The sequence below is a fragment of the Lissotriton helveticus genome, chromosome 7, assembly GCF_964261635.1.
Source record: "Lissotriton helveticus chromosome 7, aLisHel1.1, whole genome shotgun sequence".
Lineage (NCBI taxonomy): Eukaryota > Metazoa > Chordata > Amphibia > Caudata > Salamandridae > Lissotriton > Lissotriton helveticus.
This window is the reverse complement of record NC_136068.1, coordinates 1,068,887,597-1,068,904,642: the sequence shown is the minus strand read 5'-3', so window position 1 is coordinate 1,068,904,642 and position 17,046 is coordinate 1,068,887,597. Positions and strand designations below refer to the sequence as shown.

General features: G+C 47.0%; 1 protein-coding gene across 1 annotated transcript in view; it reads right to left on the bottom strand.

Moving 5' to 3' along the window:
- ENPP7 (ectonucleotide pyrophosphatase/phosphodiesterase 7) overlaps positions 1 to 17,046 on the bottom strand; it is a 68,768-nt gene that overhangs the window by 45,148 nt on the left and 6,574 nt on the right. The window lies entirely within an intron of this gene.

Below are 17,046 nucleotides of genomic sequence, written 5' to 3'. Positions count from 1 at the left end.
AAGGAAAGTTGTAGCCCTTGTCCGGGCCTATGGTTATCATTACAGTTGTAGCAGTTCTCGCCAGGAATCTTCACTATCACATGGGTTACTCCCAACCCAGTCTCAGACAGTCAGGTCCCTCTGCCTGTTCTTCAACAACTGGGGATATGCTGTGCCTCTCTGCTCCTGGTTTGGAGACAACCTCAGTACTACCTGCTGTGAGATGCATAACTCTACACAAAGGCTGTGTATAGAGAGCATCATGATTAGGACATTTGTAAAAAGAACCATCCCAAATCGAGTCTACAATTTAAGACCAAGGATTTACATCCCGTATCTGCAAAGGATATATCAAAGTGGGACTCAAGTCACCCCACTTGGTTCCAGTTCCACGTCCTTCATGACCAGGGGAGGGAGTGCTCTGAAGAAACCTAAAAGGATTGCTGTGCAACTAGCGTCTGCCTGAGAGCCAGGCTTCCAGAGCTGAGGCTAGAGCAGTTGAGGACTTGTGTGAAGTGCCTTGGAGCCTGTTTGCCTGCAGAAAGAGGGAAGGAGTATGCCTGGCATTGCAGGAGAAGAAGCTGTCCAGGAGGAGAGAGGAATAGTGTGTGCTCAGGAACTGAAGGACATCCAGAGAAAGCTGATAATCTGAGAGCGAGCTGAGAGTGACCTACATTACAGAGTGAGAACTCTTGCAAGTTGCTGGGCCTTTAACCCACTTTGGGCTACATCTGCTGTGGTCATCATTTGGCCGGATTGGGGCTGGAACTGCCTTTAACCCAATCGAGACGTCCTCCTTTGTTATCATATTTTGGACCAAGCTGGACTGCAACTAAATTAGCCTGGGCAAACCACACCTGCTGAAATCCTTGCATTCACTCGATCGAGACTACATAAATCAAGGTTGACCTGGGTGGGGTCCTCGACATACCCGTTATTCAAGAAGACTGCTGTGGTTGGGCCCTCACTTATGCTGCAGCATCACAGGACTGAATCTGGCGGTGTTCAGAATGAAAAACCAGCATCTTGCCTACCCAGAGACCTTAGTATATCCATGTTCACCATGGACCCACCACGAGGTGTGTGAAGGTACCACCAGAACTGCACTAAAGGAGTGAGGAACAATCACCTACTCGCTTCTCCACAAGGAGGTAAATTAGAGGGGACTAGAGAACAATTGAGAACTGAGCGTGGATTTGGCTGTGGGGAAAATAAAGACTGCACCAGAGCTTTATTCATGCACCCCCCAACCCCAACTACTAAAAAGGAGGGGATGGGAGTCACCAGAGAAGGGACACACAGGAGGAACTAACAAGAGAAATCAGTCGGTGTAGTGCCACAACCGAGGATTGCACCCAGGGACACTGTCTTTTATAATAAGTAGGATTATGCAGGATTTAGTCCTACTATGTGATTAAAAAGCACTTTCTTTTACTCAAAAGATGAACAGTGGACTTGACATTCAAATTGTTGTTTTTGTCAGGTCTTTTTTTGAGTGCTGAGCTTAGGCTCTCCCCACTGAGAAGCTTTTGACTGCTCGCCCCCACTATCTTGTGAGTCAAGTGCATAAAGGGTTGCACTGGGCCCAGTTTACAGAGGCAGAAGAAGAAGGATACCTGGACAATAGTGGTAAATAAAATCGACCACCACATTTGAGGTCCAATAGTCATGTCTACCCTGCAGCCCCCGTAAAGGGGTCTGACAAATGGGCTTAGACTCCACAGAGAGGAGTATTACTCTCTCACCTCATGCTACTGGCTGTTTGGTGTGTTTTTCCCCCTTCCATGAGGTGATTCCATTGGAATGCTCGAGGGACTATTTTTCAGGGAAACAACCTTTACAACACAACTTTTACAACACACTACCATTACAACAAAACTTTTACAACGCAAGATCCATTACATCGCATGCCATTACAACGCAACCATTACATCGCATGACACTACAACGCATGCCATTACAACGCATGTCATTACAACGCAGTCATTACAACACATACCATTGCAATGCATACCATCACAACGCATAGTACCCTTACACTATCCAAAACGTACCCTACTGTTGCACCCCCTGGAGTTAGAATAGTAATTTTTACCCCTACACTATCCAACACTTACCCTACTGTTGCACCCCCTGGAGTCAGAATAGTAATTTTTACCCCTACACTATCCAACACTTACCCTACTGTTGCACCCTCTGGAGTTAGAATAGTAATTTTTACCCCTTTACTATCCAATACTTACCATACATGCAATGTAATGGTATGCGTTGTAATGGTATGCATTGTAAAGGTAGTATGCGTTGTAATGGAATGCGTTGTGAAGGTAGTTTTTAGACAATTCGCTGTAATGGCATGCGTTGTAATGGAATGCGTTGTAAAGGATGTTGCGTTTTAAAAAATGCGTTGTAAAGGCATGCGTTGTAAAAGTATGCGTTGTAACATCATACAACCATTGTTCATCTGGAAAGTAACCTCAAACATCACATTGTTTGTTACATTTAATTATTTAGCCCTAAAAAGAAATCCTCTGTGCTACAATTTTCTAGCTTTGGCAAAGCCAATATGGCATGTTTTAATATGATAAACATTATTCCAGCAAACAATGAACGTAGATAGAATTTGTGAATGCTGTGTTTGCATGTATTGGAATATCAAAGACAGAACTATTTCATTTTCCAATGCTAGTTTAAAGAGCATGTCAGGATCATGACATGATTACCTTTGGGGTGGGGTACAGGGGACTGCAGTGATCTTCATCTTTATGTTGCTGACAGATTACCTAACACCACGAGGCATGCATGACTGCAGCGTGCCTGTGAGAGACTCTGTGGAAGGTAATTTGCATTTCAATGTCACCTGGCAAACTGGCAATCATTTACAGCTTATTGACAAGAATAATAAAGTAAAAGATAAAAAATCCTTTCTGGATTAAAGCAACAGTGAGTGGCTCCTGTAAACGTGCCCACTGTCCTTCTCGAGAAGACTCACTGCCTGTGTGCAAGAGGCGGGTTCTTCCACGGGCAGAAGCACACTCTGCCCACACCATTTTAATATGAAGGCTAAAAGTGGGAAACCTGTGTGACAGCAGGTGAATGAGCTCCAAAACTGATCTGCAAGGTGGGTGTCCCGATCACCTCCAGTTGTGAGATCAGCATGCTGCATCGAACAGAAAGGATCAAACCAACACCCGCTGACACTGCGCCTGCCCACCCATGGCATAGGTATGCCTAGAGGAAGGTTAGCTTGGGAGTGTGGGCTTCAGGATGTAAAACGTGCCCAGCTGTGCAAGGCGCAATGTACGAAGTCCATGGGCTCTGGTGTAGTAGGTTGGGAGGCAATGGTGCCGTGCTTGGAATGACCAAAGGAGAGATTAAACACGGTGTCAAAAAACACAGTAATTCAGCTACCCTCTAGAGATATTCTGTACCTGTACAGCGCAGCTCGGCTCAGTATCACAGAAGCTCTGTGAAAATGAAATCAGGAAAGATGTAATAGGGAAGCGACCCAGCCAAAATGTATTTAGACTTGATTCGACAGATGCATCCAAATGCTAATTTCTTCCAGTTCAGTGTAATCGATCGATAGTCCATAATTCACTGTTGCCTGTAACTACCCATATTCACTTGTTGGCTGAAGAGCGCTTTATAGCCTCGTTACTAGGCTCGAGCAATATAAATACTAATTCAATAAAAGAGAAAGTAGGCAGAGACCAGGATGGAATTGGGTAGAATTGAATCAAGGATAATAGAAGGAGAACATAGGTCAGAAATTACAGTTTCACACAAGAATAGAATAAATCTGGCAGTTATCATCATTATTATTATTAGATGTATTTATTTACTAAGCACGTGTTCATCGAAGCGTCATGGTACTAGGAAGAAAAGGGGAAACTAAGCAGAACAATTGAAGGTAACAGTATCTTTGAAGACTGAGGATTTGGTGACACTTCGGAGTCCTGGCTGGGGGCCCTTCCAGAGTTCAGGTCCCAGTCCATGCTCTGCCTCAGCGCCTCGTGCATCTGAACCAAGAGGAAAGAGCAGCTACATCCAAAAAAGGCTGGATGGCCTGCAGGGGGATCAGAGGCGTAGCTAGAGCTTTTGCCGCCTGAGGCGGGCCCTGAGTTTGCTGCCCAGTGGCGGCTGGTGCAGGTTAGAGCTGGGAGAGGGGGTGAGTCGACAGACGATGACGGGGGAAAATACCATTTAAAAAAGAAAACCACTTACCTTGTGCTCGCCAAAATTGCTCACCTAACCCACAACCCTCCAAAAAGTATTGCAAGGGGCAGACTGCCCTCCAAACCCCAACTAAGCCACTGAGGAGTATACCTCACGAGATAGAAAGACTGCCGTGGTGTTTTAGAACTCTCTGTGATTCAAACATTGTACTTACTTTCAGTTTCACTGAGAACCGCTTCAGGTTGCAGCATGTCTGTGGAACATATCACATTTCTGCACCACCCACCGGTCTTATTGCCATATGTTCGAGGGGTTGCAGCCTGTAGATGGATGGTTCTGGGAGACCCAAATACATAGCATTGCAGAAGGCTACATGGGCTATAACACAAGTCCGACCAGTGGTCTATGCCCCAAGAAAGAATACTTCTGAACATTTTTAGTTGGGTCATACGCACCATCAAGTCTTCCTGGAGTTGTGGATAAAGAGACAATTCCTGATTAGTCAGGACTCGTAGATTTTAGTCTTCAAGCAGAAAAAAGAGTGGATTCAGCAAGTAATACCAGAAAGCAGGTAACGGTAGCAAGTTGTTCCACCTGATAGGCACACGGAAAGCCACAAGCATTAAAGGTGTGGACTATCCTTGAAGATGGCCATGGCCCACCGACCAGTGCAAAACACAGGAGAAACTGTCCTGCCAAAAATAAGTGTGGCTGAGTAAAAAGATATAGGGGGAAACTTGGTGGATCAAGAATGAGTCATTTAAGAAGAAGGGAGTCATCTAAATTGAAACACTCTGCTGAATGAGTGAGGCAGTTGAGAAGCACCATTCCCGTTCCCAAACTTTGTATTGAAAACTAAGGCAATTTGACAAATTAAACTTTTGCTGGTGAATAAGAGTACTGTGACATTCTGGTGTTCCATCCGGTTGCCAATCATGGCGAGATTGGCTCTTACTAAAATGTTTATACTGCGCAGGCTAATATATTTTTTTGCTAACCTGCCAGTGTCAAAGAGAGGAGTTGGCCTGACGGCTAGGGCGGTCGTCCTCAAATCTGGGGAACTGGGTTCGATTCTCTGCAACAACACTGAACATCCTGTGATTCTTGGCAAATAACTTAATTTCCCCATGGCTAACAAAAAAATGAATGTCTCCTCATGTAACGCAACTGGTGCTATGGAAAGCGCCCTGATACAAATTCGGGTCAAGTTCGCGCTATATAAAACTCCGTAAAATAAAAATAAAATAAATAAAAAGTGTCGGTTCCGGTAAAATGATTTAAGCAAATGGATACACTCATCAGGGAACTGACCTGGGATTCTAAGTGGCAGAGAGTCTCGCTAGAAATTCTTAAGAGGCATTTCACAGAGGGGGTTTGATTACACCAGATTATGAACTATATTTTGGATTGCAGGGTGATTGAATGGGGAGGGAGCCAAATCAGGGAGCCCTGATCGCTCTACTAGGATCCCTAGCGTGCAGGGACATACAGATGTCCTCTCCACCACCCTGAAGTGATGGAAACCCTGCATTAAAAAGACCTCCTGCAGATGCTCTGCTTCGAGTAGGGCAACCATATGGAGACACTTCCTCCGTCTAAGCATGGAAATTATCACAGAGGACTCAGACTGGGATACTTACTGTGGGAGACTGTTACTGGAGATATTATCTATCTGGATATGTTAATAGAGGAGTATGGTCTGTCTGAATGGCAGTTTTTAAATTATGGATCCTTGATCCAGACTTTCAAATATTTGAGGAGGAGAAGTGCGGTGGAGCCCCCACAGCATGACCTGCTTCAGCTCCTCTTGACGATGGGCACAGATTGTAAGATAGTGGCCCGGTTCTATAGGCCACTTAACAAGATGGGGCAAAACCATGTTGATAAAGCTACGTTGAGATGGGAATCTAAAATAGGGTCTATCACAGACGATGAAGAAGGGAAGATAATTTCAGAATGTAAGCAGAGGGTGTCCAGGAACACGTGCTTAAGTATACATGCTTAAGTTTGATTATCTCCAGTGCTGGAATAGGAAAACATTTACTCGTTAGCTGGAGCAATCTACATACTAGGCTGGGTTGGGTGTATCGGTCTTGAGCCATGAACATCAGGATATCCTGAGTCAGTGCTCAAGCGGCCTAGTGACTTATGCTTTTTTTAAGGTTTCGCCTGCATAGCGCTTGTGCTGTGCTTGTAAAATCTACTGTATTAAATATATCTTAAAAGGGACTTACATCCCGCCTTCCCTTCTTCTTCAATTCTTATTGGACCTTGTGCATGTCACTTTACTTTTCCACATTTCTATTGGTTGTAGGCATTCAATTTCCTGTTCTTCCATGTGTGCTTCTCTTATCAGTTTCCCATCAGCAAAGCACTGTGTTTTTACACGTAGTTTGTTTACGTCAATAATTGTCCGGTTATGTGTACCGTGTTTACTTTACTTATAGATTGGGTCCATTTGTATAGAGTCCATCATCCGGAGGGCTCTCTTGGTGCTTTTAAGTGCCAAGTGTTTTATTCCGTGGAGTTCAGTTGCATACTAAAGTATCATTCTGTTGCCATTTAGATTGGGCATCCCCGTTTGGCAGCTCTCAATTCACATTCATTTAATACTCCATTAATGTTTCATCGATGCGCAGGGACTGTCAGTCTGGTTTGGCAGCTGTGAGTTTACTATAAGTGTTATGAATTAATAGTCGAGTGGGATGCCTTGGGTCGTGACGCGTGGATTTGAACCACCCCACCAATCATTTCCAGTGGAGAAGTTGGATTCAGCAAGCAAGATAGTGCCATTGTCTAGTCCCAGACTCTCAACTTTTGGTAATAGATCTACCCATAATTCATAACTAGAGATGGGTGGATGTCTCCCAACATGGCAAGTTGAAATCTCTTTAGAGGAGCTATGTTGACTGCTCTTTAATTCCTAGGTCAAACCTTGGGAAGTGGCGGGCTAGAGGCCATGGACAGTTTTGAAACTTCATTGATTTTGAATGCAACTTTTTTTTACCCATAACCCAATAGAGCACACAATCTGTTCATCACTCTTTTTTTGCTGCCATGATTAAGACCCGCAGTTGAGCTCCTCTGTTAAAGATAAAAGCACTTCTTACTAAATTGGTTAACACTGGTATTAAACATTATAGAGTTTTGTGAGTGTTCTAATACTTCCTATCTGTATTTAGTAGATGATTGGTTCATGAAATTCATAGCAGCTTAACATTTTGTGTTTTAATGGCGCTAAAATCATAATACATTTAAAGACTGCTCAGTAGTCCTCTTGCACCAGCTTTCTAACTAAATTGGAGATCTAGAGACTTCAGCTGCGGCACCGTTAGTTTAATCTCGAGACGGGAGAATCCTACATTAGAATACATGCAATTTTGCTCTGGTCGGCTTCCTGTGCTATTACTGTTTTTAGTGCATGTGTCCTTTCTGTGTGTTTATTTATCTGTACAAATTGAATTATATTGTTCTTAGTAGGTGAACGTTCTGAAAACTCGCAGGACATACTGCAAGAACTGCAGGAAGCATCAGTCCCACAAAGTAGCTCAATACAAGAAAGGAAAGGATCCCCTCTATTCCTTGGGTTACACCTAGCTATTCTGCATAGTGATGTGACCTTTGTGGACCCCTACCATCTTAGACATTTGTGTGGTTGCTTGCTAATCATGTCCTTTTAGGTTTCGCCTACACAGCGTTTGCACTGTACTTGTGAAATCCATTGTTAATATATATCTTAAAAGGGGCTTACATTCATCCACCAATCTTCCCAGTCAGTGTTCATACGAAACACACTCCCCGTCATGTCTGGCTGCTCCCTCTGGACTATTCTAGGCTGGTATTTATTTCATACGCAGCTGTTACAACTGCGTGAGGGTTCTCTCTTTCCTCCTGTTGCAGATGAACTTATTCCTGCAGTAGTAAGAACTGCTCTCTTTTGTCATACTTCCTCTGCTTTATTTTTCTCGCATCCTGCAACCCCCAACCCCCTAACTGATGAGTCTGCACCCATCCAGGTAAGGCTTGCTGTCCTTGTATTGACGTACTCAACGCTATGAAAAGGGAAGGGCTGCTTAGCAACAATACTTGACCAAGGAAAACAAGCGAATAGTGGGCATACATACACATTGTTTTCCCTAAATCCAATGTGGTGCAATGTACACATTTTGTAAGCGCGCTCTAGTGTTTAAGGTAGTGGCGGCATAGGGTGTGAACACGTGATAATCCAACATGACAGCTTTCAGTAGTCTGTGTCCTGAACCTGAGCTGGTGTTGTCATGTTATCAGTGACTGCATTGTTTTTTCTTGCGGATTCTTCATACTGTGTTGGTTGTGAAGTTGAAAGTGAGCAAGGGTCTTGCGAATGTCTGTTTCAAGTCGCTTCCCCTTGTACGTGGGTCGGAATGAATGTTTGCAGGAAGGTTACAGGCGATCACTTGTGCAAACAGACGTGTACGTTTGCAAGGATAATCCAGTTCGCACACGAGAAAGGAAAGGGGGGCCGATCAGCCCCCACGCACACATAGCTTGGCCCGGCCCCCCCCTACCAGTCCTGGTTGGTCCACGCGTCCCACCCATTGACCCGGAAGCAGTTTTTTGAGCTTCCGGGTCGAGGGGGCGGGATCGCGGGTTAGGGGGGTTTAAGAGCCTGGGGAGCGCGGGAAGCGGACTCTTTGTGCCCGCGCTTCCGAAGCTCGCTCCTCGCCCCACTGTGGGGCCTTTAATTTTCTTGAATTTTATCTTCCAGGTTACGTGGAGCAGGAGCTGTTGTTCGACATTTCGCGACGACATCGTGACGCTGTGGAGAGGAGGCGCGAGCAAGGGCGGTGTTCGGCGTTTCGTGCGAAGCAGTTTGGAACACATCGGGAGGCTGTGAAGCGGAGGCGCCAGGGACCCTGCACGAACGAAGAGATTCGCAGGGCTAAATAGGGGGACGCCAGCGGGACACGAGGTATTGTGCGGGGCAGGCGGGGGCTCGGCAGCGGTCCTGAAATCGGCCGCATGAAGCGTAGGCTTCATCAGTGTACGGGCAAGTTTTTCTCATAAGCGAAGCAGGGTCAGCCAGGGCACTGAGCGGATGGGAGACCAGAGGGGTTGTATATGTAAAATCGAGTGCTGACCCGTTTTTTGGTAATAAAGCCTGCCCTAAATTGTTTGAAAAGACTAAAAGAAGCCATCAAGGTCTGGCACTAGGCGGGACATAGTGGTATAGGCACTACAGCCGTTTTTGTTTTAGTGCAGAGCTTGATATTGGATTGCCTATGGTCATAGCATAAAGGGGGCAACATAATTACTGCAAATTACCTGTGGATGCTAGAGTGATTTATAGGCAGTAAGCTTCTCAGCTGCAAGGGGCATTGGCTGTGGTATAAAAACTGGGGTAAACTAAATTTGTGAAGTGGTGCATTTATATTGGGCTATTTGTGTGCATATACTAGCCAACTGAGCAGAAGGAGGGGGAGTGTTTGCGAAGCCTGAGGGAATCCTGCGTCCTGAAGACATTTACACTGGGGCTATTTGTGTGCATATACTAACCAACTGAGCAGAAGGAGGGGGAGTGTTTGCGAAGCCTGAGGGAATCCTGCGTCCTGAAGACAATAGCCGGTGGTAAAAAAAATGTCATCGTAGGTTTACAGTCAATCGCTGCTGCTGACCGAATAACCAAGGAGCTCATGGTGGTGCGGAATCCGAGGACACGGGCAGGCCTGCATTTCACTGCTTCTGGCGGGCCGCCGGGCTAGAGTTCGCTCGCCCAAACACTCCAGGCTAGCTGGGGTGTGCGGTCACAGTTGCGTGGTGCCTACGGCCAGCCTGTGAGCCTCCGACGGGACAGGTACAGGGCACATTATGCCTAGTCATAACGCATTGTGCAGTGTAGGTGTAAGGGCATTATGTCTGCCAGACGGGGAGCAGGGGGTGCGAACGTGGAGTTAATGTTTCAAACTATGATGCGTAGAATGTCCGCAATGGACAAGCGATTGGGGAAGGTGGACAAATTGGGTAAGACTGTGGCTGAATTGGGGGCGAGGATGGATGCACAGGCAGGTCCGTTGGGAAGGCCCAAACGGGCCATAGTGCCACCCAAACCAAGGGAGGATTTTGAAACACCTCCCAAACGTGCCAGAACTAGGAAAGTGGGTGGTCGCCCCCCCAGGTCCGGTGAGGGCGGAGGGTCCCCGAGCCCAACACCTATTGTGCCGCTTGTTACATTTAGCTCACCAACTCCTGCCCCCCAGCCGCCAGCGAGCATCCCGGCCCCCGCCCCGCAACTACCAGTAAGTGTGCCTGTAGCGCCTATCATGCCACCCATTGACCCGGTCCCCGTTGGTATCCCGCCGCCAGTCGCGCCAGCGTCTGGCCCTGTGCCAGCCATTGTCCCGCCGTTCACTCCAGCTTCGGGAGCAGTGCCACCAGAACTGGCGGCACAGATAGCGGCAGTGCTTCCTTGGTTGGGGATTGGGGGAGTGTTACCTGCTGCAGCAGACCCTCGGCAGAGGCACAAAAAATGGTTGCCCAAATATTGTTGGCTAGGGGCGGGAGTAGCACGCCGGGTGCACCGATTTCTCCCCAAACAGGTCCAGCGAGCAATGGGGGCGCAGTCAAGACCGTGGACGCAACACAACCCAACGAAAGTGGTAAGGAGGTTGCCCTGCCGGTACTGGGCAAGGGCGCGATTCCCTCCAGGGGGGAGAGTTTGGCGCAGCATGTATCTCAGAGTGTGAAGGAGTTAATTTGGGCAGACAAATATATTAATATATTTTCATTGCTGATTGACAACAGGGAGTGGGAATATGCGAAATCGCAGAAGGATATGATGTTGCCTAGTGAATGGCGATCTCAATTGTACAAATTTAGGGTGGAGGAGACGCTCATCAATTGGATCAGGGCTTTTTCTGTGTATAGTGCAGTGATTGGAGAGCGCTTCCCAGGTATGCAATCTGTGATGGCCTGCTATCAGAGCAGGATTACAATGTATAATGAGAACCATGGGGGGGACGCATGGAAGGAATACGACATAGCTTTCAGGAAATCGAGTTTAACAGGTCATTAGCCTGGGACAAGGTTGATTCTATTTCCTGGCATTCCCAGTTTGAGAAGGGGCAGGCTGCATGTGCTAGCGCTACCTGGAACAAAGGTTATTCCCCCAAGCCCCAGCAGCCCTTTCAGCAGCCCTTTCAACCAGCGCAAGGCGGGGAAATGGCCAACAAGACCAGAGGTGTTACAAGTGGGAAAGGAGTATGCTGGGATTTCAATAGGCGAACGTGCAACAGGGCACCGGGCACTTGCAAATTCAGGCACGCGTGTAACTTATGCGGCCACCCTTCCCACCCGGAGACGACATGCCGGTCAAAGGGCAATGGGTCTGGTAACAGAGGGAGGAGGAAACCGGAATAGCAGGGTACACCCCCTTATGGCGCATTCACCTATTTTGTTGGCAGCTATGATCCCTTGGCTCAATAGATACCCTAACCACACTTCCGCAAAGATGCTTCAAGAGGGTTTCACACATGGTTTCCGGATTCCAGCTAGGGGTTATACTGGGACACCGCAGTGTAGGAACCAGTTGTCAGTTCAGAACAATCCCGGGGTAGTGGCGAACAAAATAGAGAAGGAGCGGCGCCTAGGTAGGGTAGCGGGACCTTTTCCTGACATCCCTGTACAGAATTTTGTCTGCTCGCCTTTAGGAGTGGTCCCAAAGAAGGAAAAGGGCGAGTATAGGCTCATACACAATTTGTCGGCACCAAAGGGCTTATCTTTGAATGATGCAATTGATGAGTCTATTTGCAGTGTGAAATATGTGTTTTTTGACCAGGCTGTCGATATGTTGAGGGTTTTGGGTCCTGGGGCATTGATGGCCAAATCAGATATTGAGTCAGCTTTTAGACTACTCCCAGTGCATCTGGCGGATCAACACTTGTTGGGGTTTTCCTTCGAAGGCAAATACTACATGGATATGTACATGCCCATGGGTTGCTCTATTTCATGTGCCTACTTTGAAACATTCAGCTCTTTCCTTGAGTGGGTCCTGAGACAAGCTAGGGGCCACCAGTATGTCATGCATTACCTAGACGATTTCCTTTTCCTGGGTCCGGCGGGCTCACAGGAGTGCGCGTGAGCATTGCAGGAGTTTTGCGTGCTCATGCGTACTTTTGGGGTCCTGCTTGCGCAGGGGAAAACGGTTGGGCCATTGACGTGTCTAGAATTCTTGGGAATTTAATTAGATTCCGTGGAAGGCTGTTTCAGGTTACCCACAGACAAAATCGAAAAATTCAGGTTAACTCTTGAACTATGCTTGCGGACAAAGAAAGTCACTTTACAGCTGTTGCAGCAGACAGTTGGTCAGCTAAACTTTGCCTTGAGAGTTATCCCCATGGCATGCCCATTTTCCCGCTCAATTGTGCAAGCCATGAAGGGCTTGTGGGAAAAGCACCATCGCACACGACTGTTCGTTGAGGTTCGCCAGGACATGCGGATATGGATTGCATTTCTGGAGGATTTCAATGGCAGAGAGCTGTGGGGTGCCCCTACGCTGTCCTCAGCAGAGTTAGGTTTATGGACTGACGCTGCAGGCAGTGTGGGGTTTGGCGCCATTCTTGGCAGCAAGTGGGTGGCGCAAAAATGGCCCGGCTGGTGGGAAGAGAGTGGGCTGACTGCAAACATTGGGTTCCTAGAGCTCTTCCCAATCTGGGTGGCGCTGAAGGTCTGGCCCGAGCAATTGGCCAATCGCTCGGTGATTTTCTGGTCGGATAACAAGACCGTGGTGGAATGCATCAATCAGCAGGCAGCGAGGTGTCAGTTCATACTGCGCCTGTTGAAGGAGATTGTGCTAAGTTGCATGAAATTGAATATACATTTCAGGGCCAAGCATGTCCCAGGGGTCTTGAATAACGCAGCTGATGCCCTTTCTCGCTTTAAGATGCAGGTATTCAGGGAACACCTACCGGCTGCAGAGGCATCCCCAGCTCACTTCCCATCGACTCTCTGGCAGATTGGTGCCCCCAACTACACGACCTCGTGGCAGCCAGCCTAGCGCCAAAGACAAGGACAGCTTACGAAGGGGCGTTCAGGTCTTACTGTAACTTTCTGGGGCATGATTGGGAGAGCAAGTGGGATCAGGAGGCGAGTTTTAATGGGTACATGAGCACATTACACAAGGAAGGGCGCACGGCGGCGACAGCTAGCAGACACAAGACAGCTGTTTCCTTTTTCGCACGCACTAAGGGAGCCAGAGATCCGACAAACAGTTTCTTAGTTCAAAAAGCATTGAAAGGATGGCGGCGCTTGCAGGCACCCACCGCTGATGGCAGGAAGCCGATAGGTTTAGAACGTTTGGCAGCGGTGCTCCTCGCCCTGCCAGACACATGCAGTTCTACGGCTGAAGTGGGATTATTCAATGCTGCTTTTGCCCTGGCATTCTATGGGGCTTTCCGGGTAGGCGAACTGGTGGCAGTCAACAAACTAGATAGGGAGGGTGGCCTTCAGCTGCGTGATGTCAGTATACGGGACGACACGATGCGGGTTACCATTCAGAAATCCAAGACTGATCAGGAGGCTAAGGGTCAAAGTTTAGTGTTACACAGGGCACCGAATAACCCGTGCTGCCCGGTGTCACATGTGGAAGCATTAATTAAGCAACACACAGGTGAGCCTAGTGGAGCATTGCTAATGCATAATGATGGTACCCCTTTGACCAGGTTTCAGTTCCAGAGAGTCTTAGCCATGAGTATTGCCAAAGCAGGTTTAAACCACAAAGAATTTGGGACACATTCCTTCCGGATAGGGGCAGCCACTGAGGCCACTGCAAGGGGGTTGAATGCCAATAGTGTGAAGAGGATTGGGAGGTGGTCTTCCAATGCCTATAAGCGTTATGTGCGGTTGCACATGTTGTAAGGGTCAGTCGCCGCCTTTCTGACGCCTGCTGTTTTGTCTTGTTTTATTTCTAGTTTCTCGGGCCTGTGACGAAGGACGGAAACTACTTGAGGACCATCACAGCCATCCATCAACATCACGGAAACGGCAGGAAGTCACAAGGAAGACGTTTGTAGTATGGGTAGTCGGCCATTCATATGTGAAACGTGCTAAACCAATTTTCCTTGCAGGAGCGGGTAGACGGAGGGCGGAGTGCGGGGGTTTCAATGTCTCCTTCCATGGCAGAGGGGGCTTCGCCTCAGTCAGCTTAGGGGTTACATGTCAGATCTACTCGAGAGACACTCCTCATCACCGTCAGCGGTCATCTTGCATCTGGGGGGGAATGATTTAGTAGACTTGGGCAGAAGGGTCTTGCTGGAAGAAATCATATCAGCGGCAGGGTGGCTGGCGAAACTGTTACCGGATTGCACTATTGTATGGTCACAGTTGATACCAAGATTGCAGTGGAGGGGGGGTGAATCAGTCAGTGCGTTGAATCACTCGGTAAAGAGGGTCAACAATAAACTGGACAAGCTGTTTCGAACTCCTTATCTACAGAGCATACCTCATGGTTGCATCTGGGGGGAAGAGTTTTATGTGCGGGATGGGGTCCATTTGACTGAGTCAGGGAATGCCCTATTCATAAGGAACATCTTAGCATGGGTAGAAGGTTTTGCGAGGATGGTATGACCTTTCAGTGTAGGTTTTGGGGGGGCCAGATGGTCGGTCAACTATGCTGGCCTGTGGCGGTAAGGTCATAATCGGTGAGCAGCAATTTAAGGTCCTTAGGGGGGGCGGTCCCATTCACGAAAGGGGCCGCCCAGGGGGAGGGGCCACTGGTCTCTCCCAGAACTTCAGGGGCAGGATATCCGTCGCTTGGAAGGGTGCGGGGGAGGGAGTCACGCGTTCCTCAGGCTGGTAGCCACCCCTCACATACCCTATGACATCATCAAGGGGCGCGAGTGTAAGGGCCCTCCTGTTATGGTTAAATGGAGTTCACGGAGCGCACGAGGGTAAACGGGCCCTTGTTGCGCATGCGCATCTCGGACGTGAGAGCGTAGCTGGGTAAAAGGATCTGACACCGGTTAGCGACCTTGCCGTAGGACTAGAAATTATTAGAATGCAAAATTGATATCAGGATGTTCGGTTAGGAACCACGCTGTATTAGACATTTGTTACGGTTAGCCCACCATACCTGTCTAAACTGGATGAAAATCTAATGTCTGAATTTTGCATTTAACTAATGTAAATAATGTTATTTTATTAAAATTTTAATTTTATTTCATATTTTAATAAATAATGCCTTCCAAAGAATTCTATTGTTGGTCTGATAAATGTGTAACTGTAGTATGCATGTTAAGGGGGTGGGTGGCCGGCAGTCACAGACCATGTGGGGAAATTCTAATTCTCTGTACGTGCAATTATGCTGCCTTCTCTTTTCCTGGATAACCTCGCTCTTGTTGACTCCTAACCGGCAGCATCTCAGATATGGAACAACAGGTTCTACATGTACTCTGATTCTTACTAATCACAATTTTTTGTTCAATCTTTGTCACCTCTCTGCAAGCTACTGTCCTTTAAGTCCGTATTATTATATGAAACTGCTTATCTCGCAAGCATATAAGGTTGTTGATGTTTTGCCCCGTAGATGCAGATTGCTGACACAAAATGCATATCGCAAAAGTTATTTTGTATAATGTGCTATACTTAAAGAAATCCCCACTGTTATCTGTTCGCCTACATTTTCTTATGACTCATATCAGATACTACCTTGTGGCTCAATATTGTTTTTCTACTGACTAGTCTCTTTTGTGTAGTTTGTCCATATTCCTGATGCCTCTGTGATTGTTTGGTTTTTCTTCCGCCCTTTACCTAATCTCCCCATTGCTGCATCCACTTCAAGCGTTCTTTTTTGTGGGAATGTTTTTTTCTCTTCGTCCTCTGCCTTTTACCTAATCTTTTTAGTATATAGCACCACCAGTAACAGCACAATATATTGCCTTTCTCAATAAACAAGACATAACACTTTCATGGAATTTTAGTAATTTATATTGCACATGTGCTCACCAAGCTACAACTTACAACAAAAAACTGCTTATTAATCACATAGGCGAAACCGAATGTATGCTTGTTCATAGAATGCAGTGACATTTTTAAATTGTGTTTTTCATTGACTTGAACATGAATTCCAAGACATTGAGGTTGGGCTTTTAGGAATTCTCTTTATGTCCCACGTGGAAGTTTAGTCATTCTTTTATTTTCTATTATAATTCGGTTGTCTGGGCACTGCCTATTGGTTTTTTTGCACATTCAAATGTATAATCGGTTACATTTGTGCCTCCCACACACTTTCAGAAGGGATACTTCACCATTGGTCCGCAACCACAGAGCGTGGTTTCCTTTTTGAACTGACCCTCAGGAGTACTGGAGCCTTACTTTACATATTATACAGGGGCTTTCTGCCAATGGCCCGACAGTTTGCATTGGTCATGAGGCAATAAATCATGTCCTGTGGGCATTATACAGGACCCATTGCACCTGATGTGTGCAGCTCAGCCGGACTCCCATCAACTGCTACTCTGCCAGAACGTGTACACTGCGTATAGCGGTACACAGATAGGCACTCCCTTAAGCCCATCCCAAACCACAAAATGCACCTAGATGCATCTTCCCTTGTCCAAGTTTTTGTCCTCCGTTGTCCCAATCACCGCATAGAGCGAGTGGCACCATTGGAAGCCAATGCAGGACATCTTTGCTGTATTTACTGACTCTTGTTAGGAGGGCGAGGAAGACCAACCTCAACGAGGTCTTGATTCATAGGAGAAGCCTCATGGTAGTCACACTGTTTTGGAACAGTGATGGGGAAGCAGGGTCAGGGGTTATTCTAGCCAATGAGGGATCCATTCACTTAAAGCTTTGTTCAGCGGATCTTTAGGGACCACAAATCGTACATAAACTAAGTAAAGAGTTGTTATTGAGATG